The 15267-nt window shown below is 58.6% G+C and overlaps 1 long non-coding RNA gene across 1 annotated transcript; it reads left to right on the forward strand.

Annotated features, from left to right (window-relative positions):
- Window positions 1–10154: 10154 nt before the first annotated feature.
- LOC128778210 (uncharacterized) lies at window positions 10155–13101 on the forward strand. The gene is made up of 2 exons (XR_008423627.1): window positions 10155–10258; window positions 12062–13101. It is a non-coding gene; the product is annotated as an uncharacterized LOC128778210 (long non-coding RNA).
- The last annotated feature ends 2166 nt before the right edge of the window (window positions 13102–15267 follow it).

A 15267-nucleotide genomic window follows, 5' to 3' on the forward strand; every position in this document is an offset into this window, starting at 1 on the left:
CCTAGCAGGCAGCACTCAGCCCGGAGAGAGAATAAACTTGGTAGCACATGGGGTGCCCCGGGCACCGGTGACGTGTCCGTGCAGGCTCCTGACAGCAGCAGGGGCACCGCGGTGGTGCAGGACTGCGTGTGGGGAGGCCGCGGGTGTGAGGGGGCACGGCCGCGTGGGGATTCTCTGCACCTGCCGCTCCATTCTGCTGTGAACCTAAAACTGCTCCCCCAAATGAAGTTACTTTAAAACAAAAAAAAGAAAAGCAAGCCTCCGTAGCTTGGCGGATACTCTTCCCACTGTGGGCTCTGGTTCCTGTCCCCTTGGGCCAAATGTCCCTGCCCCTGCTCCTCTGAAGCAGGCTCCGGACTCTGAGCTGTCAGCACAGAGCCCGACGCGGGGCTCAATTCCACAAACTGTGAGCTCATGACCTGAGCCGAAGTCAGACACTTATCCAACTGAGCCACCCAGGCACCCCATTATTAATTCATTTTAAATAGCAAGAATAATGTTATTACCTGTTACCATAAACCACCTATTTTTAATGAAAAGCAACTATATTTCTTTTTAATAAAAAGTAACCACATGTAGTGAGAAGCCGAGCTCTGTTCTATGTTTTTGCAAATGTCTTACCGTCTGGCTTCATAGACAACTGATGGCATTCTTAGATGTGCTTGTGCATTTAATCTGTTGGGCTGAGCATGTCCTGTGGCCTCTGGAAAACTCCACTGTACATTCACGAGAGTCCCTGAAAGTTTTGTTTTTGTTTTTAGTTGTACTATCTGCTTTTACGTGGAGCCTTTGTAATATCCAAAAACTATTCTGCCACGGCCATCTCTCCAAAATCCTTCATAGACTTTGTGATGAGGGAAGGAGGTAAGAAGAAAGAAAGAAAGAAAGAAAGAAAGAAAGAAAGAAAGAAAGAAAGAAAGAAAGAAGAAAGAAAGAAAAGACATAAGGTTTGAGAAAAAGATAAACTGTCATTACTCACACACAACATAGTGTAAAAAATCCAAAGGCATTTACCAATAACCTATTCAAAGCAAGAGGTAAAATTAGCTAGGTTGCTGGATACAAGATCAATATACAAAACTGGTTGTTGTTTTATATGTATATACTAGCAACAAATAAATACAAATTTAAAAAATCTTTAAAGTTACCATTTATAAGAGCATCAAAAAACACCAAATGCCTAGGAAAAGACTGAGCCAGAGATGTGCAAGGCCTCTGCACTAGAGACTATGAAGCACCACTGAGGAGAAAACTACGTAGTTCTGCATATGGAGGGATCGGTCTGAGTAACGAGGAAAGACTCAATGCGAGAAAGGTTTCCATCTTCCCACAAACAACCTAAAGATTCAACAGCACCCCAACAAAATCGCAGAGGGCTTTCTGTGTGTGCGCACTCACAGACTGACCAGCTGATTCTAAAATGTAAATGGGGGACTAGCTATTGTGTATCATTTTCATTTGAAAACAAAACAAAAGACTAATGACTCTTTGGGGCACAGAGCAACTCAGAGCTGCTGGTGTTCTTTGCTGAGGGGAGGTGTTGTCGGAATGGCCCGCGAGTCTGCACTTGGCAGTTTCCCTGACTTCCGAACCAAGACTCTCACACGCTGCCTGAAATCTTTGGCAAACTCTTGAAAAATGACAGCATGAACCAAAGACCAGAAGGGAAGTCAGGTTGGTGGAAAGCAGCTCTCCAGACTTGTTTAATCGTGTTGGGGAAGCCATTAATCCGTTGGAGTAAGAGCCCGGCAATTCTTGGGTCCCTCTAAGTGCTTCATTCCTTGGGAATTAACACACAGGATCCTGCAGGTTTCAACAAACCAACCCAGAAGAGGGGGACGGGATACGCCCCGGACATCCAGGGCCAAAGGCCCGGGTATGGAGCAAAGGGGGTGCTGCCCCGTGGACACGAGGCTCAAGCGGCCGCGCGAGGTCCCTCCACCCCCGAGACAGTCAGCGGTTGCTATGACTCCACGTTGCCCGATACAAACACGCGCTTAACAAGGATGCAGAAATTCACTGGACAAAGTGTGACCCGACACGGCTTGTGCGAATGGTGCTGTGGGCGGGGAGGCTTCTGACGGTGAGCTCCCTACAGCAGCCGCCAGCCCACGGCCCCAGCCGCAGAGGCTCCATGCGACCCCGTGGCCTCCTCACACCCTCCATTACCCCCTCCCCGGGTGTTTGCTTCAGACCTCTTCGCTCTGTTCTCTGGGGTCTCCGGGGTCTCCAGAGGGCTCCTCCCTCTGGCACTAACAGGGGTTAGCTCACATTAGGTGTGCCATTCTTAGGAGCCCAGAGAAGACTCTTGCTTCACCGGCCTTCTGTCTGCTTGGCTAGCGGACACATCTTTCCAGCCCTGGGCAAAATCGGGCAACGCTCTAAGTCTCCCGAGATAACTGCAGATCCTGTAATTAACAAGCACACCACCGGAACCGAGCGGAGGTCGACCCTGCCGTGCGGGGCCGGGAGGGCGGACGTGCTGAGGCCCGGCTGTGCTTCTTGCCTCCTGGGCTTGGCTGCTGTTTGTCTCTGAACATCACCACCTTCCTGGCTCCCCGAGGCTCTCCCGCCCAGAAGGGACGGACCATCCCTTGCTGCCAAGAAACAGGCTATCATTTATCTCACGCTTGCAAAGCTCAGCCAAGCGGAGGCACCCTGCCCACGAATGGTATCCCGTGCAGCCCACGGCCAAGGCCAAACTCGGATTTGGAAGTCGCGGGTCAAATAAGCCAGATTTCCAGATCGGGAGCGGAGGAGGCCCAGCGGACGAGCACAGCTCCTTGATTCACTGTCATTTTGTTACAGTTGGAGGGAAGTTCATCTGTTCAAGGAGCGCCATGAGCACCCCAGAGCCCGGAGCCCCGGGCGTCCCCACAGCACACTGTGCCCTCTGTTTCCTCCAGCCGCGGCCAAGAGCGCTTTGTGTGTCTGAATAACTGGCCGGGAACTGGACAGCAATCCGTGCCAAGACACAGACGACAGGGCTGGCTTTAACTCCTTAGCGGCTGCCGGAATGCCTCGTTCGTTTTACAAGTATTTGTCGAGTGCCTGCCATGTGCTGGGCCTTGTCTAGGCTCACGGGACCCTTGGCCGGGGAACCCGGTTTCTGAAGGAGGCAGACAGGAATCTCAGATGGTTTGGAATAAGACAGGCGTGTGAATGAATGAAACAGGGAGGACGGGGGTTCGTTCGGGAGAGGGCCTGATGACAGAGATCTGGGTGTTAGGGGCTGCTCTGGTGTAGACGAGGGTGGGTGAAGAGGCAGGGCCCCCTCCTCTGGGGCTGCCAGCACGGGGAGGGGTTTGGATTTTGTCCTAAGCACCATGGGAGCTGCTGGCAGGTGGTGAGCAGGGTGGTAACATGAAGGGGGGAAGCTACCTTCTAGAGAGAGAGCACTGTGGCCCCCCATGGGCTGAGGGAAGGATGGTGACGGGGTCAACAGGGTAACCGTGTCCCGGTTCCCAGAAGGAATCTGTGGCTATGTGACCTTGTCTGGGGGCAAAGCGGACTTCGCAGATGGGGCTAAGTGGGAGTCTTGAAGTGAGAGACCATCCTGGGCTATCACGCTGGGCTGTGTCGTCACGGGATCCTTACGACAGGGGGCGGGAGTCAGAGTCAGAGGGAGCTGGGAAGGCCCCCTGCTGCTGGCTCTGGACATGGAGGGAGGGCCACAGCCAAGGATGCGGGTGGAGATGGCAGAAACAAATGGTAAGGTGGGTGCACGGTTGCAATGTATTAGAAATATATTAGAAATAAGAACCGACAGGGTGTGCGAGGGTCCTGGGGCCACCATTACAAATGGCCACCAAGTGGGGGTTTGAAACACAGAACTGTCTCACAGTTCTGGAAGCCAAAAGTCCAAAATCCAGGGGTTTCTGGGGCTGGGCTCCTTCTGAAGGCTCTAGGGAGGACCCTTTCTCAAGCTTGTGGCGGCCAGTGATCCCTGCTGTTCCTTGGCCTGTGGCGGCTTCCTGCCAGCCTCCACTGGTCTTCAGAGGGGCCTCCCTGCATCTTCAAAGGCACCAGTGGTTGGGGGTAGGGCCACCTTTATCCAGTGTGAAGCAGTGAGTTGAAAAGCATCCCCTAAAAAGAGTCCTCACCCCTGCGCCCTGTGAACGCGACCTTATTTGGAAATAGGTCTTTGCAGATGTGATTAGATTACAGAATCCAAGGCCGAGCCTCCTTGAAAGAGATAGGAGAGTGAGATTTGGGGCATGGGGACACAGGTCATGTGAGAATAGAGGCAGAGACTGGAGGGCTGTGACCACGAGCCCAGGGATTCCTGGAGCCGCCAGGACCTGGAAGAAGCAAGACGTGGGTGAGGAAGTTCCTGTGCCAACTGGTGTTTGGTCAAACATTATTCTGAGTGTTTCTGGGAAGACAGTTTTGGATGAGATTAACGTTTAAATCGATAGAGCAAAGCACTCGGTTTTCAGGGCGCCTGGGTGGCTCAGTCGGTTGAGCGTCCAACTTCGGCTCAGGTCATGATCTCACGGTCTGTGGTTTCAAGCCCTGCGTCAGGCTCTGTGCCGACAGCTCGGAGCCTGGAGCCTGCCTCGGATTCTGGGTCTCCCTCTCTCTCTGCCCCTCCCCTGCTCATGCTCTGTCTCTCTCTCTCTCTGTCCAAAATAAATAAATATTAAAAGAAAAAATTTTTTAAAAAAGCACTTGCTTTTCTGTAAGGAGAGCGGGCCTCATCCAATCAGTTGAAGGCCTGAAGGGAACAGAAGGTTGGCCCTCCCCAGAGTAAGAGAGGTTTCTTCCTGCTTGATGGCCTTTGAACTGAAACTGACACATGGGTTGTTCCCGGGTCCCCAGCTGTCAGCCCCCCTGCGGCTCTTGGCACCTGCCGGCCTCCTCAACAACATGAGCTCATTCTCTAAGACCGATCTCTTCCCGCATCCGCACACATCCTCTGGCTGCCATGTCTCCAGAGGAGCCTGAAGGATCAGGCTCAGGGTCAGAAGGATCCTGCCCACACCCTGCCCAGCCTCTGGTGCCTCATTTCTGTTGCTTTATTTTATTTAAAAAAATTTTTTTTCAACATTTATTCATTTTTGAGAGATAGAGGGAGACAGAGCACAAGCGAGGGAGGGGCAGAGAGGGAGGGAGACCCAGAATCCGAAGCAGGCTCCAGGCTCCGAGCTGTCAGCACAGAGCCCAATGCCGGGCTCGAACCCACAAACTTGAGAGATCATGACCTGAGCCGAAGTCGGACGCTCGACCGACTGAGCCACGCAGGTGCCCCATCATTCCTGTTGCTTTAAACCCAGGTTGGTGGGAACATGTAACAACCCCAGGGTGCTCCCAAAACACGGAACCAAGCTTGAAAGGGAGGCCACACCCAGCTCCCTAGTGACGTCTTATCTAGAACCTCGCTCTTCCTTCGAAACGCAGCCTTGCGGATGTGCACCGGTGACCCTCAGAGGGAGGAGGCTCACCCCGTAGCCCGTGTCCTGCAGAAGGCCGGCTGCTTGGGCTTCACCCCTCCCCGGCTGCAGGGGAGAGGCCGGACGGCAGTACCTCACTGTCAGCTTCAGGTTTCTCTACTGTTTGCCAGACTAATCGCCTCAAGTTGCTTCCGGCCCAACAGGAGGGAAGACTCATGGGACTCTTTGCCTTTCAAATGAGAGCTTTGAGAAAGGACCTGTCACAGGCCCGCTCCCCGCCTGGGCAGACCCCGAGGCCAGGGCCTTGCGACAGGAAAACAGGGCAGCATGCCCTGGCTGCCTGCCCCGGGTCGGGTCGGCCTGGCCTAGAAATGAGCAGGAAGCAGGGAGACGTCCGGAGGTTTCCCCAGGTGTGACCCGGGAGGTCAAGCTTAGCGACTGTCAGGGTGTGTGTGTATCTTCCGCTCCCGGGTCTGCGTGGCCCCCTGGGAAAGTCCCCAGTTGCGTCGGTGGATGAGGAGGCGGGGCCCCCCCACCCCGACACCCCCGGTGGCCTGGGGTCCCCTCCACGGCACCCAAACGTCTAAGAGGACGGAAGTCTACATTCTCGTGGCTGTCTCCTCTCAGTCTGAGAACATTCCAGCAAACAGCACAGCCGCCTGTTTGGGGTCGTGGGCAGCAGCACGTCGACAGGAGGGGGACCTTCCCGGTGATGGAGGTCCACCCCCCGGACCTGGGGGCCCCGCGTCCCTACCGCGGGCAGTGTTGATCCTCCGCTCTGCTCGGCACCGGCCGCTGTCACACGCTGACCTCCGCGGCGCCCCGAGGCTCCAGCCTCCTCTGCCGCAGAACCTCGTCTCTGCCTCGCACACGGGAGGCAGCTCGCGGCCGTGCCCTTGACACATGGGAAGGCGGGAGGTTCAGTCCACCCCGGCCGACCACACAGGCGCGGGGAGCCCAGCTTCCCCAGAGGGAGGACAGACGCTTCATTCTCCACGGGGTTCCCACCACAGACCGCCAGGCCCCACACAGGGTGACGCACTCCGGGTGTGATCCTCTGGTCGGCCCCCACACACTCTTCTGCCCGACAAGGCCGGGGGCTCTCGGAAAGCAGGGCTGGGGTTTTATCCATCGCGGGGTCCCTCCAGCTCCGAGCGCTGGGTCCCACCACCTGGTCATGTGGTGCGGTGCGGGGTCCGCGAGGGACCCACAAAGCCTTCCTCGGTCCTCGCAGCAGGGGGTCGGGTCTGCGACCCCAACACGGTGCCGGCTCTGGCCGGCGGCTTCCACTTCCCGTCTCTCGGAAGGGTTGTCCTTGGAGCCCAGAATCCCCACGTAACCGGTCCCGCCACGGCGAGACCGGCGGGCTGTGGGGTTCCTCGCGCCGGTCCCGTGGGCAAGCTGCGTGGAGAGAGACGCCTGAGCAGCCCTCGCGGTTCCAGCATCCTGCGCAGGGGGCAGACGTGTGGACCAAGAGGCAGTGCGAGGACTCTAGACCCAGCCGTCCTGTGATCGCAGCTGTGTGTGAGACCCCAAGCAAGGACCATCCGGTCGAGCCCGAGTGCCCAGAGCCGGGAGCCGTCATGACGAATTGTCTTAAGCCATGAACTTTGGGGCTGATTTGTTACATGGCGGTTGCTAGAGCAGGTGGCTTGGTGGGAACGAAAAACTCTTCCCCTTTCGGGGGATACACTGTTCAGCAGCACTTCCTCTGGGTGGGCACAGTGGATGGCTTTCTGTGCAAAGAAGCAGATGCCCCGTCTCCCAGCTGGAGGACGCCCGGATGAGGGTACACAGGATGCACACAGAGCATGGGCCAGCGCCGTGTGCCTTTGTGCAGTGTACAGACCGTGCGAGTGTACACGACAGCCCCGCATGGAGGCCTTACTACCAACAGAAGGAGGTCGAAAGCGTCCATTTCGGATGGGTGCTCCATCGCTGTTCCTCACCACGTCTATATATGGCTGTCCATCGCTCAGTCAGTCACACTGGGGCCCCTTCCTTGTGCCAGCCTACTTGGGGGCTGGGGAGCTCAGCCAAGTAGGGATTTGGACAGAAGCAGCTCCAGGTGCCGGGAGAGCACAGAGCAGGGTGCCCGCGGAGGTGCCAGCACGGCTCTGCAGCCCTCTGATCGGGACTTGACCCCACCTCCTGGGCTTGTCCAGCCCTGTGCGGCCCGACAAGAGCTCTTTTGAAGTCTGCTGCTGGGGATGATCACAGGGGCCCCGATCCGGAACCAAGCGCCCACACCCGCCCCTCTAATCCTTGGCCGCCTCTGCTCCAGGCGGATGTGCGTCTCCCGCCTCTTCCCCGGTGACCCCAGCCCGCCTGGAGCCACCTGACACTGGAATCCAGCCTGCTCTGCCCAGGCCTGAGAGGATCTGTGCGGCCGCCGCCCGCGGCCCCTCCAGGATCCCCTCCGCAGCTGCCCGCCCTGTCGCCCCCTGGCCGCTGCTCGGATTTGGTCAATGGGAGGACTACTGTGGGAGTCTGGAGGCCTGTGCTGGAAGGACAGTGAGGCCAGGGAGGGACGTGCCCCTGCCCCCTTCCCGCGGGCCGAGGGGCACTCGGCAGGCGGCCCCGCCCACGGCCGCGGGGATCTCCGGGGCCCCTGACCTGGGCGTCCCCTCTCCTACTCCTGCGGCCCCAGGGCCCCCCGTCTGGGTGCCCAGTTCCTCGGCACCGCTCCACGGGGGCCGCCTGTCCCACTGGGACCCCACTGGTGTGGAATTAGAGGGGAAGCAAACTGGCTTCCACAACCGGTGAGGGCTCGGTCCTCCCTCCGCCTCAGAAAAACCCCGACAGAAGGAACCTCAGGAACCCCCCCCCAAAGACAGTTGTCCACTGTATCCCATGCTTTGGGGTCCGACGGGGGCAGGGGCCATCTGTGCAGCAGGAAGGAGAAGCTCGCCCCTTCGCCCCCCTCACCAGACTCCAGCCCGGGGTAACCCGGGGGGCCCGGCGTGGCTGTGCTGGCCTCCAGTGCCCGCCGGGCCACGCGCGGGGGGCCCTGGGCCAGCGACGGGGCTTTCTGCGTCCCGGCTTCCTCCTGTGTAACAAGGGCAAGAGACGACCACGTGGTGCCCGCGTGCTGTGACAAAGATTCCTTGACCACGGCCCAGCGGGGCTCCTCTGAGCGCCTTTTCGAGGAGGCCTCAGCCTGGGGCACGTCCCCAAGAGCCAGTTTCAGCAGGAACCCGGCTGAGTCAGGCCAGAAGCCCCACTATCCGGTCACCTCACCTCGGTGCCAATCGGGTTCCCCCACCCCCAGTCCCCCAGGGCACGAGGCCGCCTTCAGCAAGAGTCTGGTCGGGCCTGTTTAGCGGGAACCTCTCTCACCCCAAGTTCCTCTTGGAGATTTGCATCTACTGACCCAGAAGAGCCCTGGGCTCTACAACCCCACACCGTCCTCAGGGCAGGCCAAGTCTCCCCGCTGCCGCAGAACCCCTGCTCCGGTCCGCCGCAGAACCCCTGCTCCGGTCCCTAGGCACCCCCACCAACATGTCTGCCTCTCCACTTTTGTCCCCACCGACTGTGGCTCCCTCGGCACAAACAACGGAGCCACTCGTGGAGCCCCGCACGGTGGATGAACGAGTCTCTTGAGTTTCGGGAGGGAGACCCTGTTCTGGATGCCTGAGCAGGGGCCTCTCTCCCACCCTGGGGGTCTCCCAGCAGCCCTCTGAGGGGACCCAGATGAACCTCTGGTTTTGAGATTCTGTGTTCACACTGGACAGTGGGCGGGGGGTGGGGGGGTTCCCGGTTCCATTGGACCTTGAGGTGAGAGGCCTTCCCTGGAGCCCAGCCCGGCAGAGGTGGGACAGAAGTGGAGGCAGGGAGGCCTGCAAGGAGGCCGAGGGACAGGGAGGCGTGGGCGTGGTGGGCCTAAGGCAGAGCTGGGGGCTGGAGGGACAGGAGGAGGGGAGGACAATTTCTGGAGATTCGCTCAGCATGGGGGCCCTGGGGCTGGCACTCAACTGGGGTCAACTGTGCCTCCCAGGGGACACTTGGTGACATTCGATGACATTTTTGGTTGTCAGTATGGGGAGGGGGTACCAGGGCACCTGGCAGGCGGATCTGCTCAACATCGTGCATCAGTGATGCAAAGGCCCTGCGCCCCACCCCCGAGAATTACCAGCCCTGAATGTCGTCCGTGTGGTGACGTGAAACCCTGCGAGAAAGGGCACAGCTTCCTGACCGCTGTCACCGTCTCCTCCTCCTGGGGGTGGCGAGCCCCTACGCAACGTGAAGCTGAGCACGGAGAGGAGGGTGCTGGGCAAACACAGTGTCAAGGCCGCCGGGCCCCCCTGGTCGGCGGCCACCATGCGCCCACACCTCCCCCAACTGCGTTCCAGGCCTCAGAGCCTCCCCGCAGCCCTGGCCAGAAAACTCCCATTGCTCAGGCCTGTGAAGACTGGGGATGCGTTCCTGTCCCTCTAGGGGCCATTGTCCCTCCTCGCAGGCCCCACCCCCACCCCCCACATGGCTCTCGCAGTGGGTGTGGGGAGACACGGGCACTCACTTTCCTTTCTGCCTTCTGTGCCCGCAGCGTTTGTCCCGTTTTTGTGGGTCCCTCTCGAGCCCCACTAGGTCCCTTCTGCCACAAGCTGGCGGTGGTTTTTTTTTTTTAACAAGTCACCTGCGGTTTGCAGGCCTGCTTCCCCCTCAAGCGGCGTTTCCCAGTTGCGGGGAGCAGAGCAATCCTGGAACCTCTTGCATCAGCCGGCGTTTTGCATGAGGGGTGGAGTGAAGACTGTCGGTGCATCCACCTGGCTCCCGGGTTCACTGAGGCGAGGAAACGAACGTGCCCCGGGGGTTTCTTTCCCAACAGAAGGCGCTCAGCCTCCTCCGCGCAGGCTGGCACTTGCGTAAGTGGAGGTGGCAGTTGGGTCGCGGTTGGCCAGATGCTCCCAGCAGTTGCTCTGACGCTGCCCCGCCCTCACCTGGGGCTGTGAGTCACCGATGGGGGGCCGGGAGGGCAGGGGATCTGGGAGTGAGATGCCGCCACCTGCCTGTTGATAGGACGCAGCCTTGGGGTCACTGTGTCAGAGCGGGAACGTGCAAACGGGGACACTCTGCCCCCCGGCCGGGACGGCAAAGAGCCCACCCCGCCCCCCGGGCCAGCTCTGGTCAACGGCCGGGCCCCCGAGTGGCCTCTGGGGTTGGTTCTCAAGCTGGGGGACGTTTGGCCGTGTCTGGAGACATTCTGTTCATCACAGTTTGCGGGGTGGGGGGGAGGGGGCGGTGGCTACTGGCTTCTAGAGGGTCCAGGTCAGCGGTGCTGTCCAACATCCTTCAAAGCACAGGTCGGGCCCCCAACACAGACATCCACGAAGCATGACCTGGCCCCAGATGTCCACAGCCCCCCGTGAGAAACCGGCTTGGAGGCAAAAGGAGCTGTCGTCCGTTCCTCCCGCTTCTCACGTCTGCCCTTGGCACCTGGGCTGTTCACTTGTGATCCCAGACCCACCGGGCAAACCGTCCGAAAGCAGCCGGTGCATCCCCCTGCCCCTGCCCTTTCTCTCCGGACCTTTTACTCCCACAGTCTCTGTGCTGCTGGCTCCAGGAGGGCCCGGGGCCGCGGGGGATGCTTGGACCCGGGCCGCGTGTTACACAACCCAGGGTTTCATCAACCCGGTGGCCTTGTACGGATTGCTGTCTTCTTGGGGATGGTTTTTATATGGGCAGGAGTTGAAATCGCACATGCCTCCAGGGGCCAGACCAGAAGAGAAGGGACTTGAACGGGCAGGTGGAGGCAGTGGTTCGGCGCCTGGGCGGCTTAGAGAGACGGGGCAGCTGCCGGGAGGCTCCAGCCTCTTCAGGCGCCTGCAGACTATAGCCTCAAACTGCTACATTTTTGAATTTTTTTTTTTTAAAGAGAAGTCAGAAATTTTGTTTTTGTTTTTGTTTTTTTTTTAAATCTGCTATTTCCTCATTTAAAAAAAATTTTTTTTCAACGTTTTTTAAATTTATTTTTGGGACAGAGAGAGAGCATGAACGGGGGAGGGGCAGAGAGAGAGGGAGACACAGAATCGGAAACAGGCTCCAGGCTCCGAGCCATCAGCCCAGAGCCTGACGCGGGGCTCGAACTCACGGACCGCGAGATCGTCACCTGGCTGAAGTCGGACGCTTAACCGACTGCGCCACCCAGGCGCCCCTATTTCCTCATTTTTAAATGTGGATGCAAATTGTTTGAAAATAAAGCGTCAGTGGGTCCAGCCAGCCCCCAGCTGTCCCTTGTGCACCCTCTGTGGCGCCTCAGGCAGGGCCCAGCTCCCTAAGTCACGATGTGCACCTGCTCAAGTGACATCACACTGCCCACCTGGCCAAGGATGCACACTCGAGGGGCCTGGGGCAGAAGACAGCATGGCGGGCGAGGAGGGAGGGACGGGACCCGGGAACGAGTTCCAGGTTGGGCTTTCAGACCCTGACCCCAACCCGGCACCTCCCAGCTGGCTCCCCCATGGCTCCTTCCAGGAGCCCCTTAAACTCCGGACCCCAGGATTCTGCCCAAGCCTTGGCAAACCGGAATCCCGCAGGTCTGACCAGGAATCTGTGCTCCAGAACACTTTCTAGTAACGTTTTCTATCTTCATGGGGTGTTGGTTTACCAAGTGTATGTGTTTGTCTGAACTCACCAAGTGCCTTGCTTCATTGTGTTTAATTTTATAGAAAGAAGGAAAGGAAGGAAGACAGGGAAAGGAAGAGGGAGGCTGAGGCAACACCCACATCTCCACCTCCTGGTCCCGTATGACTGACGCCCGGGTGTCTCAAACCTTTCATCTCATGGTCTCCCCATCACTGTTCTCGTACTCACTATTTCTCTTTAAATAGACTCACCTAATGGGAAAACCAGCCACAAATCCAAGGTAAGCGTAAAAACAAATTCAATGTAACGAAATACCACATCAGGGGTCCAGCAGGTTCTCTGACTGTCAAAGGATGGGAACCAGGTCTATGGACACAGAGAAGGAAAATCACGGGGTCCACACCTGATGGGGGCGGAAGCTTCTCGCTACACAATTCAGCGTCATTTCACACAGGGTCTGTGATCCCGAGTCGCCTCTGGGGATCGCCTCTGAGGCACCGGTCTGTGCTTCAGCAAGGACGCCCTGCACCCCACTGACCGCGGGCCGCTAGCCTGGGAATGAGGCCCTCCCCAGCAAGTCAGGGGCTGGGGGAGCCTTGAGGAAACAGCTCAGGTGAGCCGGGCCTGAGAGGGGGTTGAAACCTTCCATCGGGTCAAAGGAAAGTCGGGTGACCCAGCGATTCCACTCCCCGGTGTGTACCCCAAAGCGGTGAAAGTTCGTGTTCAAACCAGCACTGTTCACAACGGCGAAGAGTGGAAACGACAATGTCCGTCCATGGACAAATGGACCAAAAGACAGCAGACCCGCACCGTGGAACACTATGCAGCCACGAAGAGGAGCAAAGTGCTGGCATTCGCAGGGATCCACCTCGAAAACATGGTCAGTGACACAAGCCAGTCACCGGAGGCCACATACTATCGGATTCTATGAAGTGTCGAGGACAGGCGGGTCCACGGAGACAGGAACTAGACGGTGTTGCCCAGGCTGGGGTAGGGCACGGGCATGACTGCTGATGGCTACGGGGCATGTTTCTCGGGGAGGAGAATGTTCTGGAACCAGACAGAGGTGGTGGTTGTACACGACTGCGAATTTACTAAATGCCACCGAATCGTACACTTTAAAGCGGTCGGACTTAGCTTGTGCGAATTTTACCGCAACTAAAAAAAATAATCCTTTAGGGGTGTCTGGGTGGCTCAGTCAGTTGAGCATCTGACTTCGGCTCGGGTCATGATCTCGCGGTCTGTGGGTTCGAGCCCCGCGTCGGGCTCTGTGCTGATGGCTCAGAGCCTGGAGCCTGCTTTGGATTGTGTCTCCCTCTCTCTCTGCCCCTCCCCCAGTTGTGCTCTGTCTCTCTCTCTCTCTCTCAAAAATAAATAAACATTAATAATAATAATAATAATCCTTTAAAAAGAGACACCGGGGAAGAAGGGGCTGGGATGGCTTCGTGCTTGAGGCTGAGCCCAGACCCTGGAACATCAGGTGCCCCGATCCCCTCCCAGACAGGAGCAGTCTACGCGAGATGACAGGCGCCGGCTTCAGGGGGCACGGGCAGTGCGCACACGCAGGACAGGGAGTCCCTGAGGCCCCGGCACCGAATTCCCCGAGGAAACCCTCCTGCCTCACCCTTGCGAAGCACCGGGGACTTGGGGGCGAGCCCTGGGGCCAGGCGGTCTTTGCCACTTCCCACCCCCTATCCTCTGAGCAGCGGCTCGTGCTGAAGACGCCGCGGGCAGGAGTCAGCACATCTCCAGCCGAGACAGACTCACGGACGCCTACAAAAACCACTGTATCAACGAGTTGACCAGCCATCTGCTGTCTCCTGTGAATACAGGCACTCACTTAATCCTCCTGCCGGACAGATTATTATCCCCATTGGAAAAAGGCACCCACATGGAAATGAGGAGAGGGCCAGGCCCCACAAGGTCAGGGGGCTGGTCCACACCCACGATGGGCTCCCGCAGGGTTGTGCAGGGCTCAAGAGGGACTTGGTGACCCCAGCGAACAGATACGCCAGGAGGAGCTGGTTACGAATGTCACCTGTAGCCCCCCGTTGTGGGTGACACAGTGACTCCCTTCCCAAAACGTACCCTCCACCAGAAACTCAGGTGCCACCTTATTTGGAAAGAGGGTCTTTGCAGGTGCGATTAGTTAAGCTTAGATGAGGTTATTCTGGATCAGAGCAGCCCCAAATCCAGTGACTGGAGTTCATTATATTAGAGACAAAGACAGAGACTGGAGGCACTCGGTCATAGCCAAGGGCCTGGGGCCACCAAGAGCTGGGAGAGGCAGGAAGGACCTACCCCCCGGAGCCTTTGGAGGGAGTGCGGCCCTGAGACGCCTCCATTGTGGACTCTGGCCTCCAGAGCTGGCAGAGGACAGATTTCTGTTAAGACCCCAGGCTGTGGTCACTTTTGCCGTGGCCCCGGGACACAGATGCCCCGCACCCTCCAGCCTCATGAGATGGTGGACTCAGCGTGGCGTCCTTCCTAGACCCGTTTGCTGAGGAGAGGCTGGCTCGGGGGGTGGGAACCCGCAGCTTCCTCCAGCCCACGCAGCAACAGGTGCGGCCCCCTCCCGGCAGCCGCCGCAGCCCCACATCCCACGGCGGCACCAAGCAGGGACTCGCGGAGCCCATGGACCACGAGAAGCGTGGTCCTCATCCCTCATCATGGAAGCAGCTGGAGCTTGTCTGGCCCCAGGGCTGTGACGGGGACGCCGAGGGCAGGCTCGCTCCGAGCACAGCACCTCACAGGGGCTGAGGGAGCCCCAGAACGCGGGGAGGCCCCCTCCGATCTGCAGGGCTGCCGAAGCAAGGGGCAGCCAGCTTTCCAGAACCTAGTGAGCAGCGTTCCAGGAGTGGCCTGGGGCCACTGTGGCAAAGGGCCACAGGTAGGGCAGCTCAGAACAACAGAGATTACTTTCTCCCAGTCTGGAGGCCGGAGTCTGAGTGCAAGGTGTGGCAGGGCCACACTGCCTCCAAAGGCGCCGGGGGAGGGTCCTTCCTGCCTCTTCCAGCCCCTGGGGACCCCAGGTGACCCTCTTCTGTGGCCACGTCCTCCACCTCTGCCCCTGACCTCGCACGGCCCTCGGGGTCTGTGTCTCAGAGCCCCGACCCTACTCCAGCATGAGTTCATCGGAACTCGATGACACCTGCGAGGACCCTATTTCCGAATAAGGCCCCATACACGGGTATCGGGGATCAGGACGTGGCCGCCTTTCAGGGGGACACGGGTCAGCCCACAGCCACTGTAGAGGAGCCGAGCCACTCCAAGCCACGGACAGGGCAGT

This window comes from Panthera pardus, unplaced genomic scaffold (genome assembly GCF_024362965.1).
Source record: "Panthera pardus isolate Hobbes unplaced genomic scaffold, ASM2436296v1 HiC_scaffold_19, whole genome shotgun sequence".
In the NCBI taxonomy this organism is placed as follows: Eukaryota; Metazoa; Chordata; class Mammalia; order Carnivora; family Felidae; genus Panthera; species Panthera pardus.